This window comes from Mobula birostris, chromosome 16 (assembly GCF_030028105.1).
Source record: "Mobula birostris isolate sMobBir1 chromosome 16, sMobBir1.hap1, whole genome shotgun sequence".
NCBI lineage: Eukaryota > Metazoa > Chordata > Chondrichthyes > Myliobatiformes > Myliobatidae > Mobula > Mobula birostris.
The window spans coordinates 31,675,542-31,692,191 of NC_092385.1; the positions used below are offsets into that span (position 1 = coordinate 31,675,542).

A 16,650-nucleotide genomic window follows, 5' to 3' on the forward strand; every position below is an offset into this window, starting at 1 on the left:
GAACGACCTTCCTAAAACTGTTCGCTACCTTCCCTGCTCCTCATTCTCTCACCATTTTGCAGCTTTTTCTGCTGTATTCTGTCCTCCTCGTATCCTACAGTCCCAGAGGCAGACTGCCACAGCAGTGTGGACTACACGGGTCACTAGCTGTGTGCTGACACTTAAGACTAGCTGAGTGAGTGAGTTTGTCACATAGTATGTCCCAAAATGGAACAAGCAAGCTTCTCAAGGTGCTTTTAAAGCAAGTATGGATTCTATATTTACATTTTATAAAGTTATTTTTTAATACATCAGATACTACAGTGTTCTCTTTTGGAGAAGTGTGATCTAATAAGGCAAATGTGGAAAGAGTGTACACATACACCATTTTAGATAGGCATAGGTTCCAATTTCTGTACCTTGGTCTGCGAAAAGTATTGGAGGTGAAATGTGTAACATGTGGTAGACAAGTTTAAATGGTATGGGCTACTTGTATCAATAAGAGCACAGGGACAAATATAATCATAAAAACAGGCTCAAGATTGGAAATGTTTCTGTTAGTTAACTACCTGAGGGAGCAGAAGTGACATACTTGATTGAATTTTAATTATTTTGAAACATCAACCTAACACCTAGAATCAGTGCAAACATTAGGCCCTGCCAACAGTTTTTAAAAGTTTGAAACTCTCAAGCCATCAAATAAATCATGTCTTAAAATCAACTTATGTTGATCTCAATGCTTAATAAGAAGAAATATTCATCAACAAAAATGTTTTCACACTTTCAAGGTGTTTTAACAGGTGGAAAGGTGATTTGGCAACATATGTTTTCCTTTCTCCATTTTTTTTTCCAGGAAATTCGACCTGTGGCACAACAGTTTTATTAATGCAACAATATAAAGGAGGACTTAATTTAACTGTTAAAACCATTCTCTGTTGGAAGTTCATTCTTTGCTCATTTGTTCCTGCAGTATTTTAAGCCACGTTTAAATCTGAACCCATATAACTGCTTTAAAATGACTTACAAGGTAAAAGCAGCTTTCTACCCCCCCCCCCCACCCCGCAAAGATTGGAGCATTTTAGGATCACATGATCGCATTAGTGGGAGGATGAAGCTGGAAGCTGTTTACGGTTTGTCACCTCTATTGAAGAGGAGGCAGGCAATGGTTCCACAAACACAAAAGGAGCAGTTTTAACTCCCAGCAGGAATGGAATGCAATTTGTGCAGGAGCCTGAGTGGGAGGCCCGCAGATTTTAGCCATTAAGATTTAATTTGGATGTTGTCAGCCAGCTGCCTGACCATTTATGCAGAGAAAGCAACTGACTGGTGGGGGACGAAGTGGTTTGGAAAATCGACATGCCACCCACCCAGTTACACCGACAAATAATCATGAACAGAAGTTTTCCTAATGATCAGGTTCACATGAGAAATTCACATCACATCGATTTTCTTACCTGAGTCGCAGATATTTGTAAAAGTTCATACGTGGTGAGCACAGTGAAAGGAGAGGGGGAAATATACTGGACTGGGGAGCAGAAAAGAGGTGAGATTTGCTAGCTGTCTCAAGCCAGTGGACTTTAAGGGAAGTCCACTTTGGGAATCAGGTTTAATTTTGCTGGCATAGGTAATGAAATTTGTTGTCTTTGTGGCAGCAGTACAATTCAATACATAATAATAGAGCAAAAAGTGAATTACAGTAAATATATAGGTTAAATTAAGTAAGTAATGCAAAAATAAAAAATTAGGTAGTATTCTTGCCTTCAATGTCTGTACAGAAAGCAGGTGGCAGAGTGGAAGAAGCAATTCCTAATTCATTGAGTGCATGCCTCAGGGTTGCAATGAGAACAAGGCATGTCCTGGGTGATGGGGTCCCTTAATGATAGATGTCCTTAATAATGGATGCCACCTTTTTGAGGCATCGCTCCTTAAAGATATCCTGGATACTACGAAGGCTAATGCCCATGATGGAGTTGACTATGTTCACAACTTCCAAAAGCTTCTTTGGATCTTGTGCAGTAGCCCTCCCCACACGCAGCCCCTCCACCACCACCCACATACCAGACCCTGATGCAGCCAGTTAGATTGTTCTCCATGGTACTTCTGTAGAAATTTGGGTCTTTGGTGTCATACCAAATCTCCTCAAACTCCAAGTGAAATGTAGCTGCATTCGTGCCTTCTTTGCAGCTTCTTCAATATGTTGGGCCCGGGATAGATCCTTTGAAATATTGACGCACAGGAACTTTGAAATTGCTCACTCTCTCCATTTCTGAACCTCCTATGAGGACTAGTGTGTGTTCCCTTGTCTTTCCCTTTCTGAAGTCCACAATCAGTTCTTGGTTTTACTGACATTGAGTGCAAGGTTGTTGCTGCTACACCACTCAACTAGCTGATATATCTCACTCCTGTTTGCCTTCTCATCACCAACTGAGATGCTGCTAACAGCGGTTGTATTATCAGCAAATTTATGGACTCTGCTTAGCCACACAGTCATGAGTATAGAGAGAGTAGAGCAGTGAGTTAAGCACATATCCCTGAGGTGTGCCGGTGTTGATTGTCAGCAAGGTAGAGATGTTAATTCCGATCTGCACAGACTAGTCTCACAGTGAGGAAGTCAGGGATCCAGTGCAAATACAAGGGCCCAGGTTCTGGAGCTCTTTGGTCAGAACTGTTAAGAATGATGGTGTTAAATGCTGAGCTGTAGTCAATAAACAGCATCCTGACATAGGACCATAGAACATTACAGCACAGAAACAGGGCTTTTGGCCCTTCTTGGCTGTGCCGAACCATTTTTCTGCCTAGTCCCACTGACCTGCACCTGGACCATATCCCTCCATACACCACTCAATAGGGATTTGCACTGCCCAGGTGATCCAAAGCCACATGAAGAACCAAAGAGATCGCATCCACTGTAGACCTGTTGTGGTGATGGGCAAATTGCTGAGACAGGAGTTAATTCTATCCATCACTAACCTCTCAAAGCACTTCATCACCTTAAGTGTGAGTGCCACTGGGCAATTGTCGTTCAGGCAGCTTATCCTGCTCTTCTTGGCCACTGATATAATTGATGCTCCTTTGAAGCAGGTGGGAACTTCTGGCTGTAGCAATGAGAGATTGAAAATGTCTTAGAGCACAGCCGCCAGTTGATTGGCACAGTTTTTCAAAAGTGGCATGAAATAGCTCACTCTGCTGCGGCCTGTCACCTTGCGAGGGTTCACCCTCTTGTAAGTCAGCCTCCAAGACAGAGGTCACAGTGTCACCAGGTGCAGCAGGGATCCTCACTGCTGTAGATTTTATTCTCCCTTTCAAAGCGAGCATAAAAGGCACTGAGATCATCTGGAAGTGCAGCGTCATTGCCATTCACGATGTTAGGTTTTGCTTTGTAGGAAGTAATGGCCTGCCAATCCTGCCAAAGATGTCATGTATCCGATTCCACCTCCAGCCTCAATTGGAATTGTTCCTTTGAGTACCAGGTCAAGTTCAACAGTGGTGAGACTCGTACATAAGTATTGGTCTGGCATTCACTGCCCAGCTGAAGGACTAAAAATGACCATTTGGATCATTCAGCTTGCTTTAGAATAGAATCAAGTCACAACCTACAGGAGAAGAAGAATGAGGCAACAAAATTGACAAATATGTTCTTCTACATCATGCACTGATACTGTAAGGAGTTGTTAAAAGCCAGAAAGTTGTGTGCATTTTTCTTCCTGTACATAGGACTATGAAACACTTTGTTGTACATGCAGTGTTTATTCTATATAGGGCACTAACAACTGTGCAAAATTGAAAATGCTGTGCAGTGAAGAGGTGTACGAATCTGCTCTTTGTCAGGAGTCACAAAAGAGTAATGAAACAGTGTATTAAGTTCACATTTGAAAGCTAAAAGATACAAAATTCTTTTTAAAACCAGTGTTGCTATAACAAAATGACTTTCATTACTGAGATCTAATGAGCTCAAGTTAATGTGTTCCCTGTCAGATTTCCAAATACCTTTCTTACTTTGTAACATTTCTTGAAAAGGGATACTGTACCAAGAAAACATTTACTTGGTACATGTTATTATGGTTTAGAGCTGGCATGGGATCAATTAACTCCTCCAGAACACAGACTTAAACAACCCTATTACATTACATGACATTACAAACAGTAAACTTCAAGAAAACCTCCTCATATCTAAATCCACTACATAGCATCAATGCCTGAAAAAGCTGGCTTTAATACATAGCAACACACATAAAAGTTGCTGGCGAATGCAGCAGGCCAGGCAGCATCTCTAGGAAGAGGTGCAGTCGACGTTTCAGGCCGAGACCCTTCGTCCATACATAAATCCTTTAATCCTTTAATATTAATAATTAAATCCTTTAATACATAAACTGCTAGGCCTAATCAACCATGTGACCACCACTGCACTATTAGATTACCCTTATAATATTTAAGTGAGGCACGTATAGCAAAATTTTCACTGACAATTAAATTTCTTTCACAAACATATGTTTAAAGGCCTCCTGAAACCTGCTCTCTAAAGGAAGTTGGAAAGGTTCATTGGGTAATTCATGGAATTAATTAAAAGTCACAACATAGACATCAACTAATAGTGAAATCACTATCTTACCTGTTTGGAGACTGTTGAGACTATCGTGTTACAGAACTTCCCAAGATTCCCAACTTGAGGAATGCCACCTGTGCTGTGTATCAACAAGTGTACTCCGATATTTATTGATCTGAGTAATAAACTTTAATTAATCTTGTTAACTGTTTCATAATTTGTCTCAACTTTCCTTCAACGGTAAGTTTCAGAAAGCTGGGAAATCATACTCATGATGGTAAATTAAATTGTCAGCAAAAATGCCTGGTCAGGCATGTAACATAAATACTTTTCATATTTTTATATTCACATTTGTCAACATTTGCAGATGAGTGCTGAATCTAATTATTTCTAGGGTTTTTGGGTAAGCTTCTCCTAGTTGTATAGACTACACTAAATGTAATGTGGCAACCAAGAGGTTTTGTTGTCTTTTTTATCCTAAATTGAATCTTTCTTCAAAAGGATTGAATTTCAGATGAGGAGTCACACGGACTACAAATAAATCTAGGTTTTTCACTCACATTCAATAACAGAGTTGTCAGTTTTGGTTTTACATATGCTGGGGGGTGGTGGTGGTTCAAAAACATATAACAACCAAAACATCAAAAAATATTATTCTTCTGAAAAAAAATGTGGGAATAATTACATTACAGTGTTAGAATACATAGTGAGTCAGTCCCAATCAATGGGGTCCGAAATACAGTAGTTGATGTTTAATTGACTTTAATGAGAATTGATCACTTCTAGAAGTTTCTGTTTCTATTCCTGATTTAGAGTATCTATAGTATTTAGCTTTTGGGACAGAGTCAAGGCAGTCTGACTCTGCTAATTCTTGAGCTATTTTTGAATTATTGCTGAAATTTATTATCCTCATTTAAGAGAAAATCTTTCATACTTTCAAATCCTTTCACTCTCACCAACTTTGTTTTTCACTCACTTTCCCTGCTCCCCAATCACATTCATAAATTTTCCCTGATGGAGACACTTCACCGGTCCTGATGAAGGGTCTCAGCCCAAAGCGCCTGCTCCTTATTCCTCTCCATAGAGGCTGCCTGTTCTGTAGAGCTCCTCCAGCGTCTTTGAATGGTACTCTGGATTTCCAGCATCTGCAGCATCTCTTGGGTGTATAAATTTTTCCTTCTCTCATTATTTGCATTTTTCCTTGCTTTTCTTTGATGCCATCTTTATTCAGTGATAGTTATCCTGGCAGAAGTAGGTGTGATCATGGGTCAGAGTTCAGGAAAAGGATATTCAGAATGATTATATTGAAACCAGTGCTTATTACTGTTCATAATATGAAATTTAAATTATTCTAATTTCATATTGTAATTCACCAAGTAACACCTTGATGGTAATTTGTGGAAGCATCAATATCCAGTTTGTTTCATAAATAGGCTTCAAAGGTTCAAAGGTTACTTTATTATCTAAGTGTATAACTTTGAAATTCTTCTTCTCCAGCTGCCACGAAACCAAGAAGGAAAAAGAACAGCTACATGATCATCAACTCCCCTCCCCACACCTGCACAAAAAAACAAACAAAAATGAAACAGGCATATTGGCCCCCAAATCTCCCACCCCCGCACACAAAAAGTGATAAAGATCGGGCGAAAAACACAGAATATAAAAAATGATAGGACTGAAAAAAATCTACAGTCCAAGTCGGTATCCAAAACACAAAAAACCTAGGTAACATTCTCTGGACACGGTGGCAGGCTGTCTCTCCCCCCCCCCCCCCCCAATCACAGAGCGATCCCCAGTGATCAAAAAGTAGGCAGCCACTGCTCACCTTCCACATTGGCCTCTATGTTTTATTTTCCCTCGTTGCTTTGATCGGCAAACAATGGAAGCTTTAATCAGCAAAATGGAGTCGAGCAACGGCTCACGTCCCGTCCTGCAGTTTTCTCTCCACGAAGTTCGCACATGCTGCCTCTGTCTCCTGGAATCCTCTCAGATACTGCTGAGTGCTGAAACACCCAAACGATCTCCAAACTTGCACACTGACCTTGATGTTTCAATCTCTTTCGTTGCTTCAATTGGCAAAATAGACTCAAACGTTGGCTCCCGCCCCATCTCCCAGCCTGTCCTTGCTCGCCACCTCTGCATCCCAGCTTGTGGATGAAAATAAAATTTCTATATGCTAAAATTGCTTTACAGAACAAAATTATTAATTAATCTTTCAGTGAACACATCAACCAAAAGTAAAAATGCATTTGTTATGGGAAACATTCATTCTCCAGATAAGATTTTCAATATGGTCTTAATCTCATGTTGTTACACATAAAATGTTTCATTCATGTGAATCCACCACCCATGGTACAGATTAATAATTTGCTGACAAATGTGGAATTGAAAAAGACAAATGGCAGGAATTTGCTAGGAAATGCTGGCAGTTCTGTGCCAAATTGCTGACAGTGCTCAAGGGAAATGACAAACAAATGTGGAAGTGTGGAAGTCCCAAACTTGCTAGGGGTTCTTCACTATCGTTTTACAGACTGTACTTCAATAGCAAACTTGGTAAAGTGAAAAATAAGATGCAAAGCCTTAACATATAAACTGATGAACCTGGTGCAAAAATCTTCAGGCTATTTGTTCCAAGTGATTGGAATAAATATGGGAGACAACTGTTTAGACGAATTTACACTTTTTGAAATAATGGAGTTTGTTAAAAGTACTTTTGTTGTTCAAGTATTTTAGTTCCAGTTTTGAAAATGTTTAATAACTTTATATATTTACTGATTTGGTTTTTAATAGACATGAATCCTTTAAAATTTTACTGAATGTTAGGAACAGTCAGTAGCTGGCTTGACAGCTAGCTTGAGCCCTTGTGGATGGCTTAGGCAGCTGTGAAAGTTTGTTTCAATCATTTCATATATAGATTTTCTGACATGACTGTTTTGTATGCAAGGCTTTGCTACTATGCAGATTCTTACCATGGGCTTGGATAACAGGTTGACATTGGATAGCTCTGAATTGTCTTCAAAGTCTGCCCCATTGATAATGAGCTGCATGGAGAAAGATTATAATCAGAATCAGAATCAAGTTTATTATCACTGGTATGTGTTGTGAAATTTGTTTACTTGTTGAAATTTGTTCAATGCAATACATAATATCGAAAAAATAATAATAAGTAAATCAATTACAGTATACGTATATTGGGAGGGGGGAACGTCGACTCAGACCATGAGAGGCCTGCGTCCAGCATTTTCATGCCTTACAAGGCGCAGATTGGAAGTCTGTGTGGGGCGCCACTCCTCGCACAGACTAGAGCAATGTGTGATTAAGTGCCTTGCTCAAGGACACAAACACACTGCCACAGCTGAGGCTCGAATTAGTGACCTTCAAATCACTAGACGAACGCCTTATCCACTAGGCCACGTGCCCAACACACATATATAGTATTTTGAATAGATTAAAAATCATGCAAAAAACAGAAATAATTATATTTTTAAAAAGTGAGGTAGTGTCCAAGGGTTCAATGTCTATTTAAGAATCGGATGGCAGAGGGAAGAAGCTGCTCCTGAATCACTGAGTGTGTGCCTTCAGGCTTCTGTACCTCCTACCTGATGGTAACAGTGAGAAAAGGGTATGCCCTTGGTGCTGAAGATCCTTAATAATGAATGCTGCCTTTCTGAGACACCGCTCCGTGAAGATGTTCTGGGTACTTCGTAGGCTAGTACCCAAAATGGAGCCATCAAAATTTACAACCTTCTGCAGCTTCTTTCAATCCTGTGCAGTAGCTCCCCCCTCCCCCCCCCAAATACCAGACAGTGATGCAGCCTACCAGAATGCTCTCCACGGTACATCTAGAGAGGTTTTTAGGCGTATTTGTTGACATACCAAATCTCTTCAAACTCCTAATGAAGTATAGTTGCTTTCTTGGCTTCTTTATAACTGCATCAATATGTTGGGACCAGGTTGGATCCTCAGAGATTTTGACACCCAGGAACTTGAAACTGCTCACTCTCTCCACTTCTGATCCCTCTATGAGGATTGGTATGTGTTCCTTCCACTTACTCTTCCGGAAGTCCACAATCAGTTCTTTCGTCTTACTGACATTGAGTGCCAAGTTGTTATAGCGACACCACTCTACTAGTTGGCATATCTCGCTCCTGTACACCTCTTGTCACCATTTGAGATTCTACCAACAATGATTGTATCATCAGCAAATTTTAAATGGTATTTGAGCTAAGCCTAGCCACACAGTCATGGGTATAGAGAGAGTAGAACAGTAGATCAGTCAGCATTTACTGAGATAGCATCTTAAAGACAGCACAATTTTTCAAATTATCTGCACTAAAGGTACTTCCTAACGTACTGTTCAATGTAGTTCAGATGGAACTACATTGAAAAAGGAACTCGTGCTGAAAGGTTTCATGGTCCTTCCAGAAATGGCCATATTTTACTGTAATTGCTTTAAAACAAATAGAGAAACATTTCCTTGAATGTTGTACGTTGTCCGTGAATGGTGGAAAATGTGTTATTTGGAGAGGGTACTGAGAATTCTTCCACTGTACAGCAGGGATTCACACTAAATTAGTTCTCATAGAATACTGTCTTAGACAACAGAGATGGCAGCAGGCAGCAAGTGTTTTACACAAAGGTTTTCTTCTGTAATCTAAATGTAAGGGAAGGGGAGTGGGTGAAGACTACCATACCTGGTTTGATTTAGGGCCTGCCTACTTTTTTTCAAGGAACTTGAATGCAGCTTGCTCCCACAGTGTTTGTTTTTGAAAAAGTAATAAGTAAAAATGCTTGTTATTTTAAGCAGGATTTTCAAAGAACAGGGGCATTTACAGCATGGAATTGATTTTGTTTTACAAATGCATAATTATTTACATTTTCCAAAAGAAAAATAAAGCATGTAAAATTGGAGGCAATATATTATGAGTAAGGTGTTGTATGAATCTGCCAGTAAGTGATTAATTAAAAATATAAGACTTGCATTTACACTGTGAAATGGACATCCAGTGGTGGCACAATGCTGGCTGCTCATTTAATCCTTGGGAGTGCAGAGGTGGGGAAAAATGGGGCGATTGGAAGAACTTGGGATGGAACAAACTATTGCAGGTTTCAAGCTTAAGAAAAAGGCCTTCAATTATCTAATGAGTAAGGAGGGCAGGTTCCTCAAGCAACTGTTTCGTATGGTATTTGCTATGTAACAATAAGGTTGGCTTTGGACAAAGGAAAACTCTACCCATTCCAACGCAAAATTCAGAGTTATTCCCCAATGACAGCTTTAACATGACTTCTTTTAGCAATGTGACCACAAACAGTGTTTTCTTTAAGAGGTCATTTGACGCCAGCTTTGCCAAAATCCAAGGGCCTCCTAATCAACGTTTTTTTTCTGAGGAAAATGCTAATGAGCAGTGCAGAACATCCAGGTTGTACTGGCTACTGGCCCTGAACCACTTTTCTGTTCTGATTATGTTTAGCAGGCATGTGTTTCTCTTGCACATGCAAGTGGAATTTCAAACTGGAGAAATGCTGCATTATCCTCATGATAGGATTCCCCTGACATAACATTAACAATGGGAAAATAATAATTAATCTACAATATGTCCTCACCTACAGCTGCCCATCAATTAAGCATTGTTCAGAGCTTAGAGTTTCTGAAGTTGACGTAACTAATCAGATCCTTCCTGAAATGAGGCCGATATGTAATTTTGAGTATTGAATCAAGTTTCCCGGGATACTGCTTGAAATAATTAACAGAAAGACTTACATTATTTGACACTATTTGTGGCATCATTCCTTCATGCTAATATTGCCTTCCTGAAGCATGAAACATATTATTCTTTCCTTTCAGTTTTAGGCAGTAAAACTGGCTGGGAGCATCATTTATTTGTAAAATTGCATAACAAGAAATAATGAAATTTTTGGACTGGTATCCAGAGACTTGGTCTAATAATCCAGAAGTGCATGCTCAAATCCTATCGGGGGATGGGAAAACCAAATTCAGTTAATAGTGCAGTTTATTTTTTTAAAAAGCGCTGGAGTTGGTAATTGTGACTAAAACTATTGAACTGTGGTGAAATCCATCTGGTTCACTAATACCCTTCAGAGAAGGAAATCCGCTGTCCTGCCCTATATATGACCCACCAATGCCTTTGGGCAACTTGGGATGGGCTATAAATGCTAGTTAGCCAATATTTTATGTACACATACAAAAATCACAAGGTAAATAATGCTAATTTTAACAATTACAGCCCTTTTTGAAGACTTCTTAATGTTTCAAGCACAATAAAATGATCATACCTGGCTGGGTTAGATTGTGACAGAAGAAATACATGTGCAAATAAGATATGCATGATCGAAGATTGTCCATGTAGATAAATATATAATCTTGTAGCTCATTCAAAATAAAATCCAAATGGTGCGTTTACAAAAAAGACTGCCGTTCAGAGATACCTCATCTGATTTGCAGCCAGAGAACTCCTTGTTCTAATAAAATTTGTTAATATGATGTGAGAGATAAAACTACATTTTTTATTTTTCAGATGATGCCTGGTGCTGTGTACTTTCCTGGAGTCTCCTATTCGCTACACATTTTGTAACTTAATATAAGACTACTGGAGCTTCATATGGAATTGCTCACACATAATGTTACGGGAAACCACTTTCCTCCCAGAAAATTTGCTTTTCAAAGCTGCATGGATTTAAGACTTTCATCTTGTTTTTAAACAGTCGATTTGTGTCAAATAATTGTACTGTTTCAGTGGCATTGTATTTCTTTCTATCTAAATATTGGCCTAGAATGTGTCACACGAGTGATGGTCAGACTGTCAGCATCTATTGTCATCATTGAATAAACCCGACACCAACATCTGTGACCTCCACAGCTACAGTTAATCATGGAAAGTCCATGAGCTGTTGTCACTTATAGCTTATTTCTCCAGAGGGTGACCTGTTCAACTTTCACTGACGTCATCATCACTGAAACTAAATAATGCAAAGTGAATGTTACATTCTTTCATATAAAATACTCACACAATAAAAAGTACTGAAAATATCAAGTCATAGCCAGCTCGTAAACTTCTTACACTCTGTACAAAAAGGCAAAAGAAACAACTTCACTGGTTCTGAAAATACATGTTCACTACTTCTGAAAATGTATGTTCACTGATTCTGAAAAATTCTGTGTTTTTCTTACCTCCAATCATAAAAATAGGTTTCTGAAATAACTAAAAAATTAAGTGTTACTAGACATTCTTTTGGTTATGTCAGCTTTGCCCATAACCCGAATTGCGTGTCCAAGCCTTTATTTTGCATTCCACAATAATGATTAAGAAGTGAAAAGTTTTTTTCCTTCCTAGTTTTGTTGTGTATGGTAATTCTTCAATCTGGTTATCTGAACATTGTTCTTATATGACAGATGATCTCAAAATGGCAGAAAGCCATATAAAAGTAAAAGGAAATAAGTTCAAATAAATCCTTTAAAATTTTAAGAACACATTTCTCTAAGTTAGCAGCAATTATTATCCCTTTGCCAATGATACCAAAATTTCAATATTTTATCTCTGGCTACCTGTGGTTTATCAACAAATAATGAGAGAATGTAATGGAGAATTCCTATAGACTTTGAGTGATATATCTCAGTAAGGATGCTAGCCTGATGGGCTGGGGAGGAGATGGAACAGTGATAGTATTACTAGGTTAACAATCTACACAACCAGGGCAAAGTCCTGGGGACGTGAGTTTGAATCTCTCCACAGCAGATGGTGACAAGTTCAAATAGGAATTCTGGACTTACAAAGTCTAATGATGACCATTGGTGATTATTGTAATTACCCATCTGGTTCACAAATGAAGCAATATCACAGATATTACCATAATTACCTGGTTTGGCCTACATTTGCCTGCAGACCCAAGGCCCATAGCAATACATATGACTCTGAAAAGTCCTAGCAAGCCATTCATTTGTAATAAGTTGCTAGAAAACCATAGATAACTTGAATTGACCTAGGCACCAAAAATGATAATGGCAAAAAACTGCCTTCCCGATGCTGTAAAGTCTGTCTTGTCTTTGGGGCCTGGTGGCAAAATTGATGGAGCTGTCTCAGTGGTTAATTAAGCAATAGACTGACATGGTTATAGTATGCTCACAAAATTATTCTTTGCAGTCAACAGCCTAGACACCACCATCTGCATCTCTGGTGGCACAATGGTGTACAGCCATTCTTAACATTGGCTCAGGATTCCGTGAAATCTAATAGCATCAGAGCTAAACTTGGGTAAAGAAACCTTCTACTGATTATCATCCACTGGCCCACTTGACTGATACATTAACCCTACTCTAGGGTTGGCGCGTGGCCAAATGGTTAAGGTGTTCGTCTAGTGATTTGAAGGTTGCTGGTTTGAGCCTTAGCTGAGGCAGCATGTGTGTCCTTGAGCAAGGCACTTAACCACACATTGCTCTGCGACGACACTGGTGCCAAGCTATATGGGTCCTAATGCCCTTCCCTTGGACAACATCGGTGGCGTGGAGAGGGGAGACTTGCAGCATGGGCAACTGCTGGTCTTCCATACAACCTTGCCCAGGCCTGCGCCCTGGAAACCTTCCAAGGCACAAATCCATGGTCTCATGGGACTAACGGATTAGATTAGATTATGAGAACACTCAGTCCTCGTTTATTGTCATTTAGAAATGCATGCATGCATTAGGAAATGATACAATGTTCCTCCAGAGTGATATCACAGAAAAACAGCACAAACCAAAGACTAACACTGACAGAACCACATAATTATAACATATAGTTACAGCAGTGCAAAGCAGTACCATAATTTGATAAAGAACAGACCATGGGCACGATAAATAAAGTCTCAAAGTTCCGAGTCCCCGATAGCAGGCGGCAAAGGGAGGAACTCCCTGCCATAAACCTCCAGGCACCGACAACTGCCGATGCCTTGGAAGCACCCGACCACAGCCGACACAGTCCGTCCATGCGAAAACTTCGAGCCTCCGACCAGCTCCTCCGATACAGCCTCCCAAGCGCCATTCTCTGCTGAGCGCCTTCGACCTCGTCCCAGCCGAAACAAGCAAAGCGGAAGATTCGGGGCCTTCTCCGGAGATTCCGGACCACACAGTAACAGCAGCAGCAAAGCAGGCATTTCAGAAGTTTCTCCAGATGTTCCTCTGTACTCTCAGATCAGTCTCCATCAAATCAGAATTGTGCACGGTCCCCTACTTGACAAATAACAGACATCACCACCGAAGCGGCCATGCGCACTGCGTCGCGCCACCATCTCCTCCTCCTCCTCAATGCCTATTACTCTAGGAGAAACACCACTCGGAACAAATACTAACAGTGGCAAAAACACAGAATGTACTCAAGGTGGGAGCCTTCAAAGTTCTTCATCAAGATTTCTTTGGTGGCACTGCCACTGAGTGAGCTGGCCAGCTGTTGAGACCAGAGACAGCTATTAGACTGGGTCTACAGCAGGTGCCAAGGAAACCAGCAATAAACCACTCTGTGATGATGAGATCAAGCAGGTTGATCTTGTTGGTCCTACCAATATTGCTGTGGACAGATGCACCTGACAGGCTGCATCACCGTCTGGTACGGAGGGGCTACGGCACAGGATCATAAGAAGCTACAGAAAATCATAAAATTAATCAGCTCTATCTTGGGTAGTATCCAAGACATCTTCAAGGAGCAGTGTCTCAGGTGGGACCCGGACCCTCATCACCCAGGACATGCCCTCTACTTATTGTTACCATCAGAAAGGAGGTATAGAAGCCTGAAGGCAGATACTCAGTGATTCAGGAACAGCTTCTTCCCTGCTGCTATATGACATTGAACTCATTAACACTACCTCACTTCTTTAAAATGTATATTATTACTGTTTTTGCTTTATTTTAATATATTCTCTCTCATATATATATATTTAAATTTCTTATTTATTAATTTTTTTTCTTTGTATATCATCATGCATTGCAATGAACTGTTGCTGCTAAGTTAAAAAATTTTATGACACATGCCAGTGATAATAAACCTGATTCTGATTCTGATCTCCATAGTGGAGCCCAGCATACTAGTGCAAAAGAGAAATCTAAAGGATTTGAAAGAATCTTCAGCCAGAAGTGCCGAGTGGATAAGCCATCGTAGTTGGCTCCAGCCGCTCCCAGCGTGACAGACGCCAATTCAATGAGTTCAAATCACTCCACATGATATCAAGGAATGTCTAAAGGCATTATATACAGCAAAGTCTATGGGCCTGACAACATTCAGCAGTAGCACTGAAGCCTTGTGCTCAAGAAATTGTGTTGCCAGGGTCAAGTTGTTCTAGTATAGCTACAACACATATCGTGAAAATTGCCCAGCTGTGTTCTGTTCACAAAAAGTAGGTCAAGTCCAACCCAGCTAAACGCCACCTCATTATGGCTCTTTGGACATCAGTAAAATGCTGGAAGGGGCAATAGAGTTATCAAACAGCATTTGCTTAACAATGATCTGCTCATAAAGGCTCTGTCTGGATTCCCACCAAAGTCATTCAGCTCCTGATCTCATAACAGCATGACCCAAACACGGACTACCTCATCAATCAACCACAACCACTACAGATCATTGATCACTGGCAGTCAACGAAGGCACACCTCAAAAACACGTATTTAACCCACTGCTCTAATCTCTCTGCAGCCATGACTGTGTTGCTAAGCACAGCTCAAGAGCCATTTGTATATTTGTAATGACACCACTATTGTTGATAAAATCTCAGACGTCCATAAGGAGGGGTACAGGACTGAAATAGATTGGCTGGTTAGGTGCTGTCACAACAACAACCTCGCATTCAACGTCTGCAAGGCCAATGAATCGACTGTGGAGTTAAGGAAGGGGGAAATTCAGAGAACATGCATCAGTCCTCTTTGAGGGATCAGCTGTGAATGGGTTAACAGCTTTGACTTCCGATGTATTGATATCACAGAGGATCTGTCCTGGGCACAACACATTGCAATCATGATGGCAGCTTACTTCATTAGGAATATGAGGAAGTTTGGTATGTCACCAAAAACTCTGCAAATCTCGGTAGTTGTACAGTGGAGAGCATTCAGACTGTTTGCATCACAACCTGTTATGGAGCCTCCAATGCACATGGTTGCAAGAGGCTGCAGAAGGTTACAGACTCAGCCAGTTCGATCCCTGCAATCCTCCCTACCATCAGAATCAGAATTCGAGTCAGATTCACTGTCTCTGACATTTCTCATGAAATTTATGGAGGGGAATAAACAGTCAATGTTTCAGGCCAAGATCCTTCATTAGGATTGGAAAAGAAGGGGATAGAAGCCACAATCTGGCTTCTTCCTCCTTCCTTCGCACTCCTGCTGAAGGATCTCAGTCGAATATATCAGCTGTGTATTCTCCCTCATAGATGCCCCCTAACCTATTGAGTTCCTCGAGCATTTTGTGTCTTGCTCCGGATTTCCAGCAACTTCAAAATATCTTGTGTTTATGTCATGAAACTTGTTGTTTGTAATACAGCAGTACAGTGCAAGACATAAAAATAATTATAAATTGCAATATGCAATAAAATAATTAAATCATGCAAAAGAGGAATAGTGAGGTGGTATCCATAGGTTCATGGACTTTCAGAAATCTGATGACAGAATGGAAAACGATGTTACTAAAATATTGAGTGTGTGTCTTCAGGCTCCTGTACCTCCTCCCTGGTGGTAGCATTAAGAAGAGGGCATTTCCCAGATGGGGAGTGTCCTTAATGATGGATGCTGCCGTGTTTTGAATGTCCTCAATAGTGGGGAGGCTTGTGCTCATGAGAAAGCTGGCTGAGTCTACTCATTTTTACAGCTATTTTTGATCCTGTGCATTGGAACCTCCATACCAGGCAGCGATGCAACCACTCAAAATGCTCTCCACGATACATCAGAGGAATTTATGAGAGTTATTTGAGACATATGAAATCTTCTCAGACTCTTATCCTACATCCACACTAGACCGGATAAATCCGTAATCGAAGCTTTTTCTCTTCGTTTTGACCCTCCGTCCACACTGAAACGGTGTCTTCCTCCCCCGAAAACAAAGCTTTTCAGAAACGCTCTCCAGAGTGAATAAATCTGAAAAAGCCTAATATCCGGT

General features: G+C 40.4%; 1 long non-coding RNA gene across 2 annotated transcripts in view; it reads left to right on the plus strand.

The window, feature by feature from the left end:
* Nucleotides 1-11,634, plus strand: part of LOC140211084 (uncharacterized) — a 360,478-nt gene extending 348,844 nt beyond the window's left edge. For both annotated transcript variants that reach the window (XR_011889382.1, XR_011889383.1), the window contains one exon: nucleotides 11,059-11,634. This is a non-coding gene — a long non-coding RNA (uncharacterized lncRNA). The remainder of the gene's footprint in view (nucleotides 1-11,058) is intronic.
* Nucleotides 11,635-16,650: the final 5,016 nt, after the last annotated feature.